This window comes from Leptonychotes weddellii, chromosome 8 (assembly GCF_054177405.1).
Source record: "Leptonychotes weddellii isolate Sample4059 chromosome 8, ASM5417740v2, whole genome shotgun sequence".
NCBI classification, from domain to species: domain Eukaryota; kingdom Metazoa; phylum Chordata; class Mammalia; order Carnivora; family Phocidae; genus Leptonychotes; species Leptonychotes weddellii.
This window is the reverse complement of record NC_138376.1, coordinates 40,667,603-40,686,300: the sequence shown is the minus strand read 5'-3', so window position 1 is coordinate 40,686,300 and position 18,698 is coordinate 40,667,603. Positions and strand designations below refer to the sequence as shown.

The 18,698-nt window shown below is 42.5% G+C and overlaps 2 protein-coding genes across 3 annotated transcripts in view; one reads left to right on the top strand and one right to left on the bottom strand.

Annotated features, from left to right (window-relative positions):
• LOC145723018 (uncharacterized) overlaps window positions 1–14,936 on the bottom strand; it is a 25,144-nt gene extending 10,208 nt beyond the window's left edge. The window contains exon 1 of one of the 2 annotated variants that reach the window (XR_014147724.1): window positions 13,626–14,936. The gene's annotated coding sequence lies outside the window, so the exon portion shown is untranslated. Of the gene's footprint in view, window positions 1–3,363; window positions 3,945–13,625 lie in introns of those variants that run through there. The other variant, XR_014147725.1, reaches the window with a different exon arrangement.
• ELOVL5 (ELOVL fatty acid elongase 5) overlaps window positions 1–18,698 on the top strand; it is a 67,199-nt gene that overhangs the window by 33,679 nt on the left and 14,822 nt on the right. The gene's annotated exons all lie outside the window — the stretch shown is intronic.

Sequence of the window (18,698 nt, the reverse complement as noted above, 5' to 3'; positions counted from 1 at the left end):
GAGAGGCGGCTTACTCCTGAAAGGTCCACGGGGATGGGGAAGAAAGGATGGGCAGAGGTGGCCCCTGGCACGCAGGTCCTTACTCAGTGGAGTCCTGTCTGTGAACCACAAGGCCTGCTTCTGGGCTGGACTTGGCCTTGTGCAATGATTCCCCCAAATTCTCCCTCTCCCACATTCACAGCTGGACGTGGATGGTAACCCTGTCAGACGCGGGTGTTTTGTTTTTACACAGGTTACCAAGGGACTGTTGCCAAAGGTTTACTTTCATCGTTTACTCAGCATCAGCTCACATTTCTGTCTGACCAGCCACGTTATCCGGCATCCCTCCATACCATGTATTCACTTTCTCATTCATGCCGTACGCTTACCAAGTGCCTACTACGTGCCAGGCACATGGGCCCTGACGGATGCCGCAGGGAACAAGATGAAATTCCAGGCTGGCAGAGAAACACACACGTATAGAATCTGTTATGTAAAGGGACCGTTAGCAAGAAAGTAATACAGCAGGGGAAAGGGGGTGGGATCATGGGGCAGGATCTACTTCGGAAGATGTACTTAGAGAAGGCCGCCCCGAGGAGGTGACAAGACAGCAGACACCTGAATGGACAGAGCGCCAAGGCAAAGGGCATTCCAGTTAGAGGGACAGGTGAATGCAAGCGCCCCAAGGCCAGGGTGTGTGTGGCATGTTCAAAGACCACAGGCTAGTGGATGACAGCAGTGCAGGAGGCCTCCTGTCCTCCACTCCCTGCCTGGCACCCGGAGCTCGCTCAGTGGCGGTCCACATGGCACAGCTTGCGAGAGCACATGGCCAAAAAGGCTGGGAGCAGAAGATGCCAAACCTTAATTGCTCTCACCACCACCGTCCCCTCATCCTCCTGGCTGCAGGCTGCTTGCCAGCACCATGCCCTTTTCCTCCTCATCTCCCTTGCTGAGCCACAGGAACAGTACAAAAGGTCTCAGCAAATGAATTCTCCACGGCCAGGCAGGGCAGGCCGCCCTGCTGGGTGAACTGGGCACTTGCCGAGTGGATGGTGGGCCCCCCTCTACTCTTTGGTATTTTTCTCAAGGAACAGGAGAGACAAAGGGCCCTGGACAAACCCCTGACGCTCTGCAGAAGACACTCAACTACGCTGCCAGGTCTGCGCACTGCCTGACGGTTGCAGTCCCCCTTCTCCCAGGCTGCCCAGGGGCCAGAGACATCCCTCCTCGGTAATCCGAGTCACCCTACGGGCAGCTTGGGCAAGCTGGGCCAAGTGGGAACACAGCTGCTCCGTACAACTGTACTAGCAGGGACCAAGCCCAGGCACAGGGCCCATGGTAGAGGAGCTTTGGTCCGAAATGAAGCAAAAGAATAAGCCATTCTTTGATCTGGCTGGTTCCCCACACAGACAGGAAAAGGGGTGGTCAGCACCTCCCAGGAACCAGGCCACACTGACATCAGGCCAAGCATCGCTTCCCCATCCTCTGTAACCCCAAATCTCTGACGCCCACTCAACCTACAGGGTTTCTCAGAATTACAGGTCATGATGGAAAGCAACAGGGTCTGTTAAAAAAAAATTCTAACCGTAACAGTATTCAAAGTATTCACTAGTTCATTCATAGGCCACACAGAAAAAATAATGACAATAAAAATAGGATAAGGGTAGAAATCAGAGGCAAGTAAATTAGAATGGATTTTATAGGGGCACCTGGACGGCTCAGTCGGTTCAATGTCCCGCTCTTGATTTCTGCTCAGGTCATGATCTCAGGGTTGCGACATCGAACCCTGTGTTGGGCTCCACGCTGAGCGTGGAGTCTGCTTAAGATTCTCTCTCTCCCGGGGCGCCTGGGTGGCTCAGTTGGTTAAGCGACTGCCTTTGGCTCAGGTCATGATCCTGGAGTCCCTGGATCGAGTCCCGCATCAGGCTCCCTGCTCGGCAGGGAGTCTGCTTCTCCCTCAGACCCTCCCCCCTCTCATGTGCTCTCTGTCTCATTCTCTCTCTCTCAAATAATAGAAAAAAAAAAAAAAAGATTCTCTCTCTCCCTCTGCCCCTCCATCCCCCCCAAAAAAGAAAAAGAATAGATTTTAAAGAATTCCTCTTTTATGCACATTTTCCAAAAGATCCTCTTAGTTGCAAGCCACTTCCCATTATCAAGTTCTGGGGTGTGGTAACCATGCAACTGTATTATAATTGTGCCTCACTGTAAGTATCTCACTAAAAAAATTAATTAATGGGGGCTGGTCACTCCTATAAATTACCCTAGATTATAAGAAGGTGTGAGACAGTTCAGCATACCTGTACCTGAATCAATTATTTTAATTTTATTTTATTATGTTGTGTTAATCACCATACATTACATCATTAGTTTTTGATGTAGTGTTCCATGATTCATGGTTTGTATATAACACCCGGTGCTCCATTCAATATGTGCCCTCTTTAATACCCATCACCAGGCTAACCCATCCCCCTCCCCGCCTCCCCTATCAATTATTTTTTTAAAAGATTTTATTTACTCACTTTGAAAGAGAGAGAGAGAGAGAGCACACACACAAGCGGAGGGAAGGGCAGACGGAGAGGGAGAAGCAGACTCTCCACTGAGCAGAGAGCCCCGATGATGCGGGACTCGATCCCAGGACCCTGAGATCATGACCGAGCTGAAGGCACATGCTTAACCGACTGAGCTACCCAGGCGCCCCTGAATCAAGTATTAATTCTGTGTCCTGGAGCAAGTTCCTGCCACACATACTAACAGTTACAGGAGTGAGGTGCACCTCAGGCCTGAACGCAAGAAAACATCGGCACTACCACAGCACGAAATGCAGAAACCTGAACATACTGATGCAAGCAGAACACAAAAGGGCAAAAACAGCATCCTCCAAAGAGAGTCCTGCTCATGTGGAAAACCCATCTGTCAGCTCCCTCCAGGAGCAGTATGCCCCGGTGAATCATCTGCGTGAGGTTAAATAAGCATTAGTGTGCTCTTTGATCTATTACAAAAAGAGTTTACTGGAGGCTTGTCTGAAAAAAGATACCACACTAAGCTTTAAGCAAATCAGTTGCACCCCCCTCCTTTCCATTTGGCTCCCAAGAGGGACCACAGAATGTGAGAGAATGGCGGGGTGGGGGTGGTGACAACAGAGGGTGCTGGGGTTAATGAGAGATGGCGCTGAAAGTTCTTCCATCATAGCTCTCAAGATGAGTTTTCGGTCTCACTAAGAATGCAAACACCATCATTTTGGCTGTTTATATCTGCAGCAGGAGAAAGCTGGAAGGCTGCTCAGCAACTGAAAAGTATTAAGATCTTAGGGCAAATCTGTTTTAAAAGACATCAAGATTTTTTTAAAATTTACTATAGTAAAGAATGTTAATTTCCTAAACTCACAGGTAAGTAGTAAAGATCTCTAGGGTCAAGTCTTGGCTCTTCTTGCTGCTAAGGTGATGGTAGAAGGCAGCAGTCAGTTTGCTGTGAAAACTCCCTTTCCTACAAAATCAGTCGAGTCAGACATGGCTTTTGGCTTACAGATGTGTTTACTGCAGACATTTAACTACTGTTCAGCATAACCTCCTCATCATACCCGGTTTTATTTATTCTTTGAATTGTCACAGTTCACCTAAAACCGAGCCAATTGAGTTGACGAGCTACAAGGGGTCAGGATGAAATCTCCCTTCACTTTCTCTTCTACCCATTCATCTCTTTAACAGTCAACTTGTGTTAGGCAGGCATGGGAACTTTCTTCAAGCTGACTGCCAATAACACGAAAAATTAAATAGTGCTTTAATTTGGTAGTCACAACACTCTTTCCTGCATTTAGAAAGGTTTTTCTAAGGTTGGAAAAAAATCAGCCCCACAATGAGAGAAGGAACATAAACCATACCTTGCCCAAAAATGTTAAAATATAAAATATAAAAACACTGTCATAAAGACCATAAGGGGAAGAACGTCTAAGTACTAGCAAGCTTCCAGATATGAAAGTGAACTGACAAGAGAGGGCGCCTGGGTGGCTCAGTTGGTTAAGCGACTGCCTTCGGCTCAGGTCATGATCCTGGAGTCCCAGGATCGAGTCCCGCATCCGGCTCCCTGCTCTGCAGGGAGTCTGCTTCTCCCTCTGACCCTCCCCCCTCTCCTGCTCTCTCTCTCATTCTCTCTCTCAAATAAATAAATAAAATCTTAAAAAAAAAACAACTGACAAGAGAATTCCTTTAGAATTCTCAAATTTAAATAAATGATGACTCCAGATTAAATCTTGGCTCAAGAGAACTTATCTGCCACATCAACAGCGGTATTGTCACTCTGCCAACCCACGAATCTATGCTTATTCTTTTTTCCTGTAGAATTCCCATACTTTCTAACTTCCATTCTAAGGGTGTAACAAACTCTTGTTAATACTCTGATACAATCATGTTGCTTACCATACACCACACATGTAGGGAGAGAAAGCAGTCCTATTCAGGGCTTTGGATAAGTAACTGCAAAATTAGGGCACTAATACGCACTACAAAGGATAGCTTCAGGTTAGCTCTATGGTTAAAGAAAGCTCAACAGCCTCACTCTGGTATAGCGTCCAATGTGGGGGTGGGGTGGATTTTAAATGTTGCAATAATCAATTTTCCTTACTACAAAGATTAGATAGGTTAAAAGAGAAGTGCCTCTCTCTCACTCCTTGGTTGCCACCAGTTAATTAAGAAGTACTATTTTTTTTTTTAAAGATTTTATTTATTTATTTGAGAGAGAGAGAATGAGAGACAGAGAGCACGAGAGGGAAGAGGGTCAGAGGGAGAAGCAGACTCCCCGCTGAGCAGGGAGCCCGATGCGGGACTCCATCCCGGGACTCCAGGATCACGACCTGAGCGAAGGCAGTCACTTAACCAACTGAGCCACCCAGGTGCCCCAAGAAGTACTATTTTAACCACTGCTGGAGAAGGACAGTCTTCTAAACCAGTGGAGTCACCCCCTGTGGCTTTGTTTTCAAGTGAATTATCTGTGGGTCTTTCCTCCATGCTCTCCCTTAGTCTTCACTTCCAACCCCTTCTCCCAGGCCCAGATTAGATGTTACAAAGACTCCCCGTTGGCCTCTTGTAGCTTTGCAGGTCTTGACAATTCATTTAGCATATATCAACTTCAACTTTGATAGGGCTTGGATACTTATGTTTTCAGGTATTATGGGAACGCACTCTGTATGTACCTCCTTAGGTAAGCCCAAATCCCTCAAAGGGCAAGTACTCCAATTTGTTCTATGCATGCAACAATTATCTATTGGTGATACTATAAATGAGGAGATAAACCTATTATGAAATAAAAGAGGGAAAACAGCATCATGCAGTGATACACAGGAGCCCCCAACGGCAGCTTCCTAAAACACAGACTAAGTCCTACTTACAGAGGTGTTCCCCAGAGAAGAGCTCTAAAGGAGTTGTTCTCCTCATAAGGTGTGAAAGAAACTATAACAAAACACCAAAAATGATTAACACACACGCTCCCCTCTTAAACAGTCGAGCGAATTTCTTCCCCACTCGGGAGAGATGTATTTTTCTAATTTTGGAAGGCAATACATAAATATAATCAATCTGAGAAATTCAGGTGTAGATGATTTTTTTCAGCAGTGGGAAGAGGGAGAGTAACAAAACCTTCAAACTTTTTTCTAGGGGAATCCTTATTCACAGCTAAAGAACAGCACATGCCATCAAATTCAAAGCTCTTCCCGCAGTTCCAGGAGGGGGGAGAAAAGGGCCCCACACGCCATCCCACTTACCCAATAAACATTTGGAGAGGGGTTCACTGAACGAAGTTACTCTTGTAGGACAACTTGGTCACAGAAGAACAAGAAGGGGTAATGACTTCTGCTTAGGTAAAGCACACTGTCATGTGGAAAAAGACAATGCTGATCTACACACACAACTCCCCTTGCCAGTGGATGAAGGCCAGATTGCTGCAGATGGACTTGGAACTCTGCTCTCACAGAGTTCTGCTGACAAGAACTAGTTAATCACCACAAGGCTGCAGTGCGAAACAAGGCAAAAGATCAAGCCCTGGGACTGGGTCATCCCTGGGACTGGTTTTATTTCTGTGCTCCCAATAATTCTCAGAGAATGACTGCCCTTCTCTCTACCAGTCATCTGAAAGGTGGCTGCCTCACTGAATTAACAAATACTTAACAAGTGCCTACCATAATGCCAACCAGCATACTGCTTGACTGGGAGATCAACAGATACAGATACAGATACAGACACTACAGATCTACTACTGACCCCCCCCTTCTTGAAAGGTGTAGCAGTATACAGTGTGCAAAGACACCTGTTGAGTCTGTCACTTCTGGGTAGCAGTGGTTAGGAGCACACACCCTGGAGCTGTACAGCTTGCGTTCAAATCCCTGCTCCACCACTTACTAGCCATGTGATCTTGGGCAAGTGACTCACCCTTTTATGCCCTGGTTTTTTTATAAAATAAATGTAATTACAGGGGCATGTGGCTGGCTCAGTCAGTAGAGCATATGACTTTTGATCTTGGGAGTGTGAGTTCAAGCCCCATGTTGGGGGTAGAGGTTACTTAAAAAAAAATTTTTTTTTTAAAGTAATTTTAAAGTAATTTTTTTAAAGTAATACCTTCCCTCATGTTATTAAATAAATACATACCAAATACTCAGGATGGTGAATGCCTGGCACATAATATAGGTTGCAAACATGTTTGTATTATTATCATCTTACAAAGACCTTTGCCATTACCAAATTCACATTCAATAGTTACGAAAAAGTTTTGCTAAGCCACGAATCAGAGTTCCCTGGAAAGGCCATGGGCAATGAAATGTGCCCACATCCACCACTCACAGCTCTGATATTCTCTATTTTGGATGAATCACATGCCATAATGATTCCTGTGAATATGGAGATTTTTGAGTCTCTAGATAAATTCCTCTGGAATGTTAAGGGGATGTTGTCATTGACTCCTCTGTGGATGGAAGAGAAAATCAGTATGGTTCATACCATCTTTAGCACAGTGGAAGGAGGTCTGTACCTGAGATGCTTTTTTTGTCCTCCTAGCAACTAACACGTAGAAGATGCCCAATAAATTTATTCATTTACTACAACTGGGGAGGTGGCTGAGTTGACGAAGGTCACAGGACTTGGGTAGAGACAAAATGTGAGGCCAAGTCTCCTACCCTATGATCTACTGCTCTTAAAACAGCCCATGTAGGGGCACCTGTGTGGCTGAGACAGTTAAGCATCCAACTCTTGCTTTCAGCTCAGGTCATGATCTCATGGGTCGTGAGATCCAGCCTCATGTCAGGCTCAATGCTCAGTGGGGAGTCTGCTGGAAGATTCTCTCCTTCTGTCCCTCCACCTACTCGTGTGAGTGCTCTCTCTCTAAAATAAATAAATCTTTAAAACAAAAACAAAACAGCCCATGTAAACTTTCACAGAAGCATCTTCATATACTTATTAAAAGGATGGTGACAATATGTATCAACATCCATGAGAGTAAGATAATTAATTTTATGTTAAATAACATTATCAAAAAATAACATTATCAAGTTAAAAAACCAAAAACCAGTTGTATCCACCTATGCTGCTCAGTAACAGAAGCCAAAGAAATCTTCCCTAGAGGGGAAGATGATGGAAAAAGGGGCAGCAAAATCCTCCTTGCCTCCTTTTCATATGCCTGTCACCACTTCCACTGTATCTCAATCAGTGATTAAAATTACAGGCTTATTGTTTAAATGATGTGATTATCAGTTATACTGTAATTATCTGTTCATTTGTTCACAATCCCAATTAAGCTCTAAGCTCTTCAAGGGCAAACCTCTGATGTTCCCATTTGCAGCTCCAGAGAGCCTGGATCGATGCCTGACAGGTGGCTGATCACTGGTTGAAACTACGAATGAATGAGGGAATGAATGCATGCCTCCATGCCTTTTAGAGTTTCCTATCAAAGAGTTCTCAATTTTGTCTGCATCGAGAATCACCTAGAAGCTTTAAAAAACAGACACTGTGATCCCACCCCTAGAAATTCCGATTCAATAGTCTAGAGGCTGAGAAATTCATCTTTTTGAAACGTTACTTGGTTAATTTAGATGAACAGCCTTCTCTGGGAACCACTGCTATATATATATGTGTGTGTGTATATACGTATATATGTGGTATATATGTATATATGTGTGTGTGTGTGTACATATAGATTAATAAATTGGGCTTTTGGATGCTAATAAATCCGCTGCAGTTCTTGAAGTTCTGTTGCCCAGACGGTATCCATATATTGCATTACACTGACAGAGTCTAGACAAGGACTATGGTCTTAAGGACAAACTATTTTTCCTTCTAACAAATTTTGTTACAATTCCCTGTTTGCTCTAACTCCACCACGACTGCTCTCTGAAGCTGTTAAATCTTGCAGTAATTTGTTCCTCAGCAACAGAGGCAAGGCTTAGAAACTCACAGGTCAGTGACACTGAGAGGGGAGGTTCTTCAAAGTCAACTCTCCCTTCTCTTGCTAGCTTTTCATTTGGTTCCGACACATGAACAAGGCACCAAGTGGAGCTCAGCCCTAAAGTATATATGCTCCCTCTACCCCGATTAAATTGGAACTGGGAAGGAAATGAAAAGGTCTGTTTTGGTTATGAAATTGGTTATGAAATTTGGTTAGAAAAAAATATGACACTTTTATTACCAGAGTGAGGCTTAACGAACAAGGAAGCTAAAACTTATTGATTACTGCAAATCCAGCTTTTCAAAGACTCAGTAAGGAATTATCCTCATTTTTAGATGAGGAAACAAAAGTTCGGAGAGTTCAGATAACTTGGTCAAACAACAAAAAGGGCCATTTACTTATTCCGCAGGTTACAGACTTGGGGTGGCCAACTGTCCTGGTTTATTGGAACTTAAGGGTTTCCCAGTTTACAAAATAAGTAGGGGGGGGGAAACAAAAACAAAGCAACCCCAGGAAAACCCCAGGCACACTGAGAAGAGCTGCTTACTCTACTCTGTCCACATCTTGGGCTCTTTGCAATTCACCATGCAGCTGATTTTTTTTAAAGTACATCTTCAGGCTATCATTTTGTCAGTTTATGTATTTCAAAATGCCACCTATGAAAATGAAAACCACAAACCTTTCTATATCTCACAGTACCCAAGACTGTTTTTTTTCCTGTAAAAAAAGTAAAACTGCTTTTATGATACAATATAGCATGGAAATTTTTCTACGTAAGAATTTCTGCAAACTTTTGTTTCAAAATAGCAGTCGAGTCCAGGAATGGGTAGGTACTGACCCCTGGGCCTCTCTGCACGCCCTTGAGCCCACTGGCACAGCTCAAAGGGCTGCCAGCCAGCTGGGATGGGCTCCTCCCAGAGCTGCACACCAGGTCAAGTGCTCTGGCCGGAAGGGAAGGCAGTTTCACAATTTCACAACTTCCTCCTTTTGTGTAGAAGCCCAGAGACAGCCAGTTGGCACCACTGAGAAGTAGTGCGCAAAGGGTTTTCATATGTCAGGAGGACCACCTAGCAGCAAGTCAGCATTGCTCAAATAGCTCTGGCCCTGTCTCTTGACAAGATCCACGTAACACTCACTAGGATGGCTATAAACATAGACAACTGCAAATGCTGGTGAGAATAGGGAGAAACTGGAACACGCAGACATTGCTGGTAGGACTGTCACCTGATTCCTCAAAAAGTGAAACACAGAGCTACCTTAACATCAGCAATTCTACCTCTAGGTAGATACCCAAGAGAAATGAAAATATATGTCCACATAAAAACCTGCACACAAATATTCACAGTGGCATCATTTACAATAGCCAAAAAATGGGAACAATCCAAAAATCCACCCACCGATGAACAAAACACATCCACACAATGGAATGTTCTTCAGCCATTAAAGGAAGGAAGTATTGATACACACATGCCACAACCTGAATGAACCTTGAAAACATTATGCTAAGAATCCAGACACAAAAGGTCACATATTGTATGACTCCACTTACATGAAATGTCCACAATGGGCAAATCCATACAAAGAACACTAGTTAGTGGTTGCCTGGAGCTGGGGGAAGGATGGGGGTGCGGGGAGTGTAAAGTGCTGACCTATGTGGTGTTTTTGAGGTAATAAAAATGCTTTGAAATTAGATGCAGTTCAAATAAAAACTTTAAAAAAGTAGAACTACTTTTAAAAAAAAGCTTAAAAATTTTGCATACTCAAGCCTACTTCTAGAAATCCTTATACTAAGGAAATAAAAGCTGACGTGCATTGCAATTTACCTATAGACTGTCATCAGTGACATATGTAACAGAAGAAAAATGAGGGGTGGGGGTGGTTTAAATATCCATCTAGAAGTACCAGCTAAATAAACTGTGGTACAAATATGTAATATTAAGCTACCATTAAAACAAAATTATTGGTTATTTAGAGAAATGAAAACCTATGTTTACACAAAAACCTGTACCTGGTTCACAGCAGCTTTATCTGTAATAGCCAAAAACTGGAAACAATCATACCATGAAACATTACTCAGCAATAAAAAAGAGCACTCTATTGATAGACATTAACAACCTGGAAGTTCCAGAGAATTATGCTGAGTGAAAAAACCCAATCCATTTATATAGCAATTTTGAAATGACAAACTTACAGAGGTGAAGAAGAGAGGAGTGGCTGCCTGTGGTTAGAGATGGTGCGAAGGCAGGAGGGAAGAGATGTGGCTAGAAAAGTCTGTAGCTTGACGGTAACAATGTAAGTATCCTGCTTGTGACACAGAACTACAGTTCTACAGGGGGCAACTGGGAAAAAGGCACTTGAGATCTCTATTTATTAATCTCAAAATAAAAAGTTTAATTAAAAAAAAGATCCATATGGGGCGCCTAGGTAGCTCAGTTGGTTAAGCGTCTGCCTTCAGCTCAGGTCATGATCCCAGGGTCCTGGGATTCAGCCCCGTGTTGGGTTCCCTGTTCAGAGGGGTGTCTACTTCTCCCTCTGCTCCTCCCCCACCCCACTACTCATGCTCACTCTCTCAAATAAATAAAATCTTTTTAAAAAAATCCACAAAAGTGAGGAAAACAAACCAATAAGAAAGATTAAACATTTGATTTTTTTTAAATTAACAAATAATGTATTATTTGTTTCAGGGGTACCGGTCTGTGATTCATCAGTCTTACACAGTTCACAGCACTCACCATAGTACATACCCTTCCCAATGTCCATCACCCAGCCACCCCATCCATCCCTCCCCCTCCACTCCAGCAACTCTCAGTTTGTTTCCTGAGATTAAGAGTCTCTTATGGTTTGTCTCCCTCTCTGGTTTTGTCTTGTTTCATTTTTCCTCCCTTCCCCTATGATTCTCTGTCTTGTTTCTCAAATTCCTCTATCAGTGAGATCATTTGATACTTGTCTTTCTCTGATGGACTTATTTCGCTTAGCATAATACCCTCTAGGTCCATCCACGTCGTTGCAAATGCAAGATTTCAATTTTTTGATAGCTGCATAATATTCCATTGTGTATATATATATACCACATCTTCTTTATCCACTCATCTGTTGATGGATATCTAGGCTCTTTCCACAGTTTGGCTATTGTGGACATTGCTGCTATAAACATTGGGGTGCAGGTACCCCTTCGGATCACCACATTTGCATCTTTGGAGTAAATACCCGGTAGTGCAATTGCTGGGTCGTAGGGTAGCTCTATTTTCAACTTTTTGAGCAACCTCCATACGGTTTTCCAAAGTGGCTGCACCAGCTTGCATTCCCACCAACAGTGTAGGAGGGTTCCCCTTTCTCCACATCCTCACCAACATCTGTCGTTTCCTGACTTATTAATTTTAGCCATTCTGACTGGTGTGAGGTGGTATCTCATTGAGGTTTTGATTTGGATTTCCCTGATGCCGAGGGATATTGAGCACTTTTTCATGTGTCTGTTGGCCATTTGGATGTCTTCTTTGGAAAAATGTCTGTTCATGTCTTCTGCCCATTTCTTGATTGGATTATTTGTTCTCTGGATGTTGAGTTTGAAAAGTTCTTTACAGATTTTGGATACTAGCCCTTTATCTGATATGTCATTTGCAATTATCTTCTCCCATTCTGTCGGTTGTCTTTTGGTTTTGTTGACTGTTTCCTTTGCTGTTAAGCATTTGACTTTTAAAAAATTCAAATACCATCCCCTAAACCCCCACTCCAATCCAATGACACATGGCTGTGACTTTCTGGCATGTGTAACCGTAAAGGAAGGTTTGTGCTGGAAAGGAACTCTCTGAACTAGGACTCCATTCGTGAAAGCTTAACCCCTGACCAAAGTGCTGGTATTTTAATTAAGTTTAATTTTCAGTCTAATGTAGCTTCTTGGTAAATGCTTATTTATATCCAGACTACTCAGGCTATGGGGAATACTGTTTTGATTAGTGTCATGTTCTGATTCACTTTAAGGGATCACAGAGCTCACATGGACCAGTTTTCATAGAATAAGAAAATCACTAAATATATCAAATAAAATCTTCCTTGGGGCACCTGGCTGGCTGAGTTGGTAGGGCATGTGACTCTTGATCTCAGGGTTTTGAGTTCAAGCCCCACACTGGGTATAGAGCTTACTTAAAAACAACAACAACAAAAAAACCCAAACACTAATAAAATCTTCCTAAATAACACTTACGATTTTATGATTTTATTTAATAAAATTTATGATGACTCAGAGGCATTCTGTGATGTTTGAGTGTTTCAGAGTCAGGATTATGAATGCCAAATCCCATTTTTCAGGCCTGCAGATGAGAAGGCATAGATAATTTGGATAAATCTGTAAATACACTATGCCTCTATGGTTTAAATAAGTTCCTGCAATCAGTCATTTCCTTGCCACTTTCCATTCTCATAAATGGAATGTAGAAAACTTTAGATAGCAATCGTTGAGAGATGTCAGATTCTAGATGTTAGATATTAAGAAAAGCTTACTGCACTATGAAAAATAAAAACTGTGCTTTCTTCTATTTTTTGGATCATTTTCTTGTCAATCCACTGAGAAACAAGGTGGTTCAGAAGCACTTTTATAACGTGGACGAGTCCCATCATTGTGCTTTTGCGGTTCACTGGGGTGAGCGCTGTGCATCCGTCACACGTGTGCTCAGCAGTGGCCCTTCTTGCTGCTGACAGGAGAGAGTTGTTCAACTCCCACAGCTCTCCAGAGGACATGGGCACTCCAGAAAAGGCTGAGATGACTTCTCCTGTAACCCTCTCTGGAAATTCCCCGGCAAGATTAGATCTCTTCCTAGCAATGCTTTTCTTCTTTTTACGAAGTGCTACTTTCAACAAATGCACCACTGTGTTTAAAACCCCCTCGACAACCATTAAAGGTGAAATGCTGAGAATCAGGCCCTACAGTGATTACACTTTAGTGGAACTACAAGTATTTTAGCAAGTCATATTAATGTAACTGAATATTCTGACTGGCTAATAACAAGATTTCCCCCTTCATTTCAATTCTCCCCAAGTACCAGTATTCAACTCTGAGCTGTCATAAAAGCCATATTGCTGTAACAAAATGAAAAAAGGGAAGCCAGTGATCAAATTAACATGAAGTCAATTAGGTGCCCACCTACAGCCAGAACACCAAGGGACAAATGCTAACAAGTCCCAAAATGAAAATTAAGAACATAGTTAAGGAGGAAAAAACAAACACCTACTTGTGTATAGAACTTGTAAAAATTCTTTCCTGGAGAAGCCTGTCAGGTGAAAATTTTAGGAAAAGAATTTAGGTTGCAAAAAGCCTTGTATCATTGTTTAACAACATGCCTTTACAGAGCACCAAATGTGTTTATGGCCTTGTGGTAGCTGGTAGAGAGAACATGGTCCTTTCCCTGAAGTTCAGAGATCTAGCTGTCATCCAGTTGGAATCCACATCTTTTAGTTCATTTCAAAACACAAATTTAGCACAAATCAACAACAACTCAACACCTTCCCCCCTCCCCCCGCCACCTCTGAAAGGCAAGAATATTTAATTGGTGGGGAGGGGAACACATATAAAATGATATAAAATATCCCACTTTGATCTGGAAAAGCTATCACATTTTCCTACAAGGAACCAAATGAAAACAACTAGAAGAAAATGTGATTACAGAAGCAGTGACATGTTTAAAATGTACTACGGTTTTTTCCACTGATTTTTTTCATAGACATGAACAATTTAATATATGCCACCAGGGAGGAGAAGGGAAGGGAGAGGGTCCCAGGTCAGGCTGCTATAACAAAATACCATAGGCAGGTGGTTTAAATAACAGACATTTATTTCTCACAGTTCTGGAGGCTGAGACATCCAAAATGAGATGCCAGCAGATTAAGTTCCTGGTGAGGGCACTCATTCTAGCTTGCCGACAGCCTCCTTCGAACTGTATCCTCACAAGATAGTCCAGTGCTCCTTGGTCTCTTCTCTTCTCACAACGGTACTAATCCCATAATGGGCATACTCATGACCTCATCTAGACCTAATTACCTCCCAAAGGCGGGTGGGCGGGTGTGTGTGTGTGTGTGTGTTAGAACTTCAATATATGAATTTGTTGGTGGGGGGCATACACAAACACTCAGTCTATAACAATTTGTTGGTGGGGGATATACACAAACACTCAGTCTATAACAATTTGTTGGTGGGGGGCATACACAAACACTCAGTCTATAACAAAGAGGCAATTTTCCATTTAAGACCTAACAGGAATGATTTTATTACAGTGTCTAAAGAAAACTGCTACTTTTTAAAAACCTGGTCTCTAAGGTGAATCTTTTCCATTCATTCAAGTTATCAAAACACATAATCTCTACTTGACAAAAGGGCTGTGTTCTAGATGTTAATTTATAAACTCATCTTCTGGTCTTCGGAAAATCTATTTTCTATAGAAATAACGTTATATTAGTAGTTATTAACCTTTTGTAGATCCCATAACAACTGTAAAAATCTGATTAAAGCAAAAGAGAGGGGCGCCTGGGTAGCTCAGTTGGTTAAGCGACTGCCTTCGGCTCAGGTCGTGATCCTGGAGTCCTGGGATCGAGTCCCGCATCGGGCTCCCTGCTCGGCGAGGAGTCTGCTTCTCCCTCTGACCCTCCTCCCTCTCATGCTCTCTGTCTCTCATTCTCTCTGTCTCAAATAAATAAATAAAATCTTTAAAAAAAAAAAAAAGCAAAAGAGACCTTTTCTCTATCCACAAATGATAAAACATACATTTAGAGTCTTCCAAATCCTCGAGATCCCAGTCCCCAAATTAGGAACGCTACATGTAAGTGGTTGATAGATCTCCAGATGGGCACTATGCCACTTAACTCATAATGAAGTGGCCCCTATAGGGCTCTAGATTCTCACTATTTCTAGGAGAATATAAAATCTGTAATATGTATAATTTGGGTTACAATCCTGTGCTCTGACACAACACTGTAACTTATGATGCTTGAAAAGCTGCTTGCCTGTACAGACCTCAGTTTCCCGATCTGTAAACATTGTGCAAAGTAATGCCCAATACTCATGGGGTTGTTGTAAGGATTAAGTGAGGTTATCTAAAACACCCACACAGTGCATCAGCACCTTCATTCCTGGCAGCTATTTTTAAGATCAGCAGCAAACATCCATCAAACATACATTTAATGCATTGTGACAGAGAAATCCACAAGACAATAAACCTGCCTCCAGAGATGTCAGAGTATAGCAAAGGGAGAGAGAAGTGATAAATAACTGTAATAGTGATAGAGGTGCCTGACAAAGGATGTATGGGGGAAATGGGAGGATAAAAAAAGAACAGTCAATTTTACATAGGGACAAGTGGGTCAGGTGAGGCTTCAGTGTCATGTCTGGGTTAAGGCTTGCCAGTGGAGGATGGGACCGAGGGGAGGGGAGGGGAGAGAAAAATGAAAGATGATGCTGGAGAAGCAGAGAAGGGCTCTAGTGTTTATTTTAAACTGGGGAGGTGGAGTGAGAGTGGGGGTGTGCAGGAGGCTGGAAAGGTGGTGCGGTGAAGGTCACGTCACTTTAGAAGACCACTGCTGTAGCCCACATCAGAGGCGGAGGACATCGTCGGGCCAAGTTGGGGAGGGAATGCAGGGGCCAGAGAGAAGAGATGTCCAGAGGTGGGCCTGGTGAGGAGAGGCAGGAGTCCAAGCTTCTGGCTTCCCACTCTGCACCCTGGACTACTCAAGGAGTCAGGGAGCACAGGGGCAAGCAGGCCATGAGAAAGGAACAGGGAAAGTTCTGACCATCTAGAAATGTACTGGTCCACTAATCTTATTAATCACAGATCGATTATAAAGTTTCATATGTGCCTGCTGAGTTAGGAGGCTCACCATACAATCTGAATGCCTGGAGTGCAAATTAGTGAAAATTCACTGAACTGATATGTTCTCTTATAAGGGCACCATTTGGAAGGTGAGCTGTGCACTGAGTTCAAGACGTTAAGCATAAGAAGGCTGACGCTTACGCTGAGACCTATGCTACACATTTGTTTAGGGATTTACATACTCGTGTCCTAAAAAAAAAAAAAGCCAGTTATGCTCTAAGATGAATTACAACACACTTCTTGAGGCTGATTTATTTAGCAAACTGCTAGTTCCCTTTACTAAATGGTTTGCTAACGACTGCTCCAAGGGAGTTTCTCAAGTCACTTTCCCATCACATCAACATCCAAGAGAAGCTAACAACCATGGAGAACCTAAACAGCCCACCATTTCAAATGATTTTTTTCTTATTTTCAAGGCCACTTTTTTGAAGATCATAATGATTATAACAATAGCAACACTCAGTCCCTACTATGTGCCAGTAGTTTTTCTGCTATAAATTTACAAGGATAAACTCAATTCTATCATTTTTCACACATCCCCTCTGCACAGAGTACACTGAGGCAGAGGGCCGTTGAGTCATTTATCCAAGCTCACACCAATAGCAGACAGAGGGACTCCAGAGCCTGCTCTTTTAAGAACCACACCTACTCCCTCCCCAGTGTTACAGGAAAAATAAAAAGGATGTTTACTGCAGGAAATCTGTAAGGTTTTTCTGTACCATTTTAAAGTAAAAACAAAAGCAACCAAGAATGTGGCAGAATCCATGTTCCCCTTGTACCATTTATTAGCAGAGTGATGGTGGGCAAGTTGACCTCTGTCAGCCTCAGTCTCCTCACCTGGCATATTCCCTTCAAATGGGACTAAAAATAATACCTTCAGATGAGATGGTTCATGTAGAGCATTTTAGCATGGAGCTATGCTAAAATTCTATAATAAACATACAAATATTTAAAATATGAATCTATGGGGCGCCTAGGTGGCTCAGTTGTTAAGCGTCTGCCTTTGGCTCAGGTCGTGATCCCAGGGTCCTGGGATCGAGCCCCGCATCGGGCTCCCTGCTCGGCGGGAAGCCTGCTTCTCCCTCTCCCACTCCCCCTGCTTGTGTTCCCTCTCTCGCTGTGTCTCTGTCAAATAAATAAAATCTTTAAAAAAATAAAGTAAAATAAAATATGAATCTATTTATTTTTTCTATGCTTTAAAAAAGCACATCTTGCAATCCTGCATTTTTACACTTTAGCAATAATTTCCATCAGAAATCTGAGTTCTCCAATATTTATATAAATGCCTTAATTATTCCCCCTATTATCAGTCATTTAATCTGTTTCCAATTTTTACTATTCTTAAATAATATTGCAATGAACATCTTTGCACAAAAAACTTTAGCTGTATGTTATTTCCTTGGGTGAGATCCCCAGAAATTGGTCAATATATTGCAAAATTTCTTTCCAAAACATTTTTTCTTTTTTTCCTTTTTTTAAAGATTTTATTTATTTATTTATTTTGAGAGAGAGAATGAGAGACAGAGAGCATGAGAGGGAGGAGGGTCAGAGGGAGAAGCAGACTCCCTGCCGAGCAGGGAGCCCGATGCGGGACTCGATCCCGGGACTCCAGGATCATGACCTGAGCCGAAGGCAGTCGCTTAACCAACTGAGCCACCCAGGCGCCCTTTCCAAAACATTTTTACCTGTAACGTTCCCACCAGCATTGTCTACAGGAGAAGCCTACATAACTGAATCCTGACCAGGACTAGGTAATCAATCTCAAGGAAAAAAGATTTTTTCCCCTAATTTAGTCTAATATAAAATTTTCTGTGTATATATCAAAAATATAAATCCTACAGAAATCCCAATGGTTGAATAAATACTGAATTATACACTGAAAATATGGATAAATAAAGAGCCATTTCTGGGTAATGCTCAAAACAGAAAAAGGAATAATAAATACTGTGTATCCTCCACTTTCTAAAGGATTAATCTGTGAATATAATAAGCTGGTATTTGTTAAGTGGTCACTTATGTAAGGAATCTTTATTTCTCTCAGGTTATTAGTAAGTGGAATTGTCTGCATTCCACAAAAACTCCCCCTCAGGGCGCCTGGGTGGCTCAGATGGTTAAGCGTCTGCCTTCGGCTCAGGTCATGATCCCAGGGTCCTGGGATCGAGTCCCGCATCGGGCTCCCTGCTAGGAAGGGAGCCTGCTTCTCCCTCTGCCTCTGCCTCTCTCTCATGAATAAATAAATAAAACATTAAAAAAAAAAAAAAAACTCCCCCTCAAACCAAGGAACTAAGTCTAATTACCAATTTGTAAAACCTCTAGGAGAAGCATTATATCTTACATAAACAACAGTGATCCTCAAGAACAAGCGTGGATTTTAAAAAGCATAGTTAGAGCATTTGTTAAGTGTCTATTTTGTCTAGGGACATGGACCATTTTTTTATTTTATTA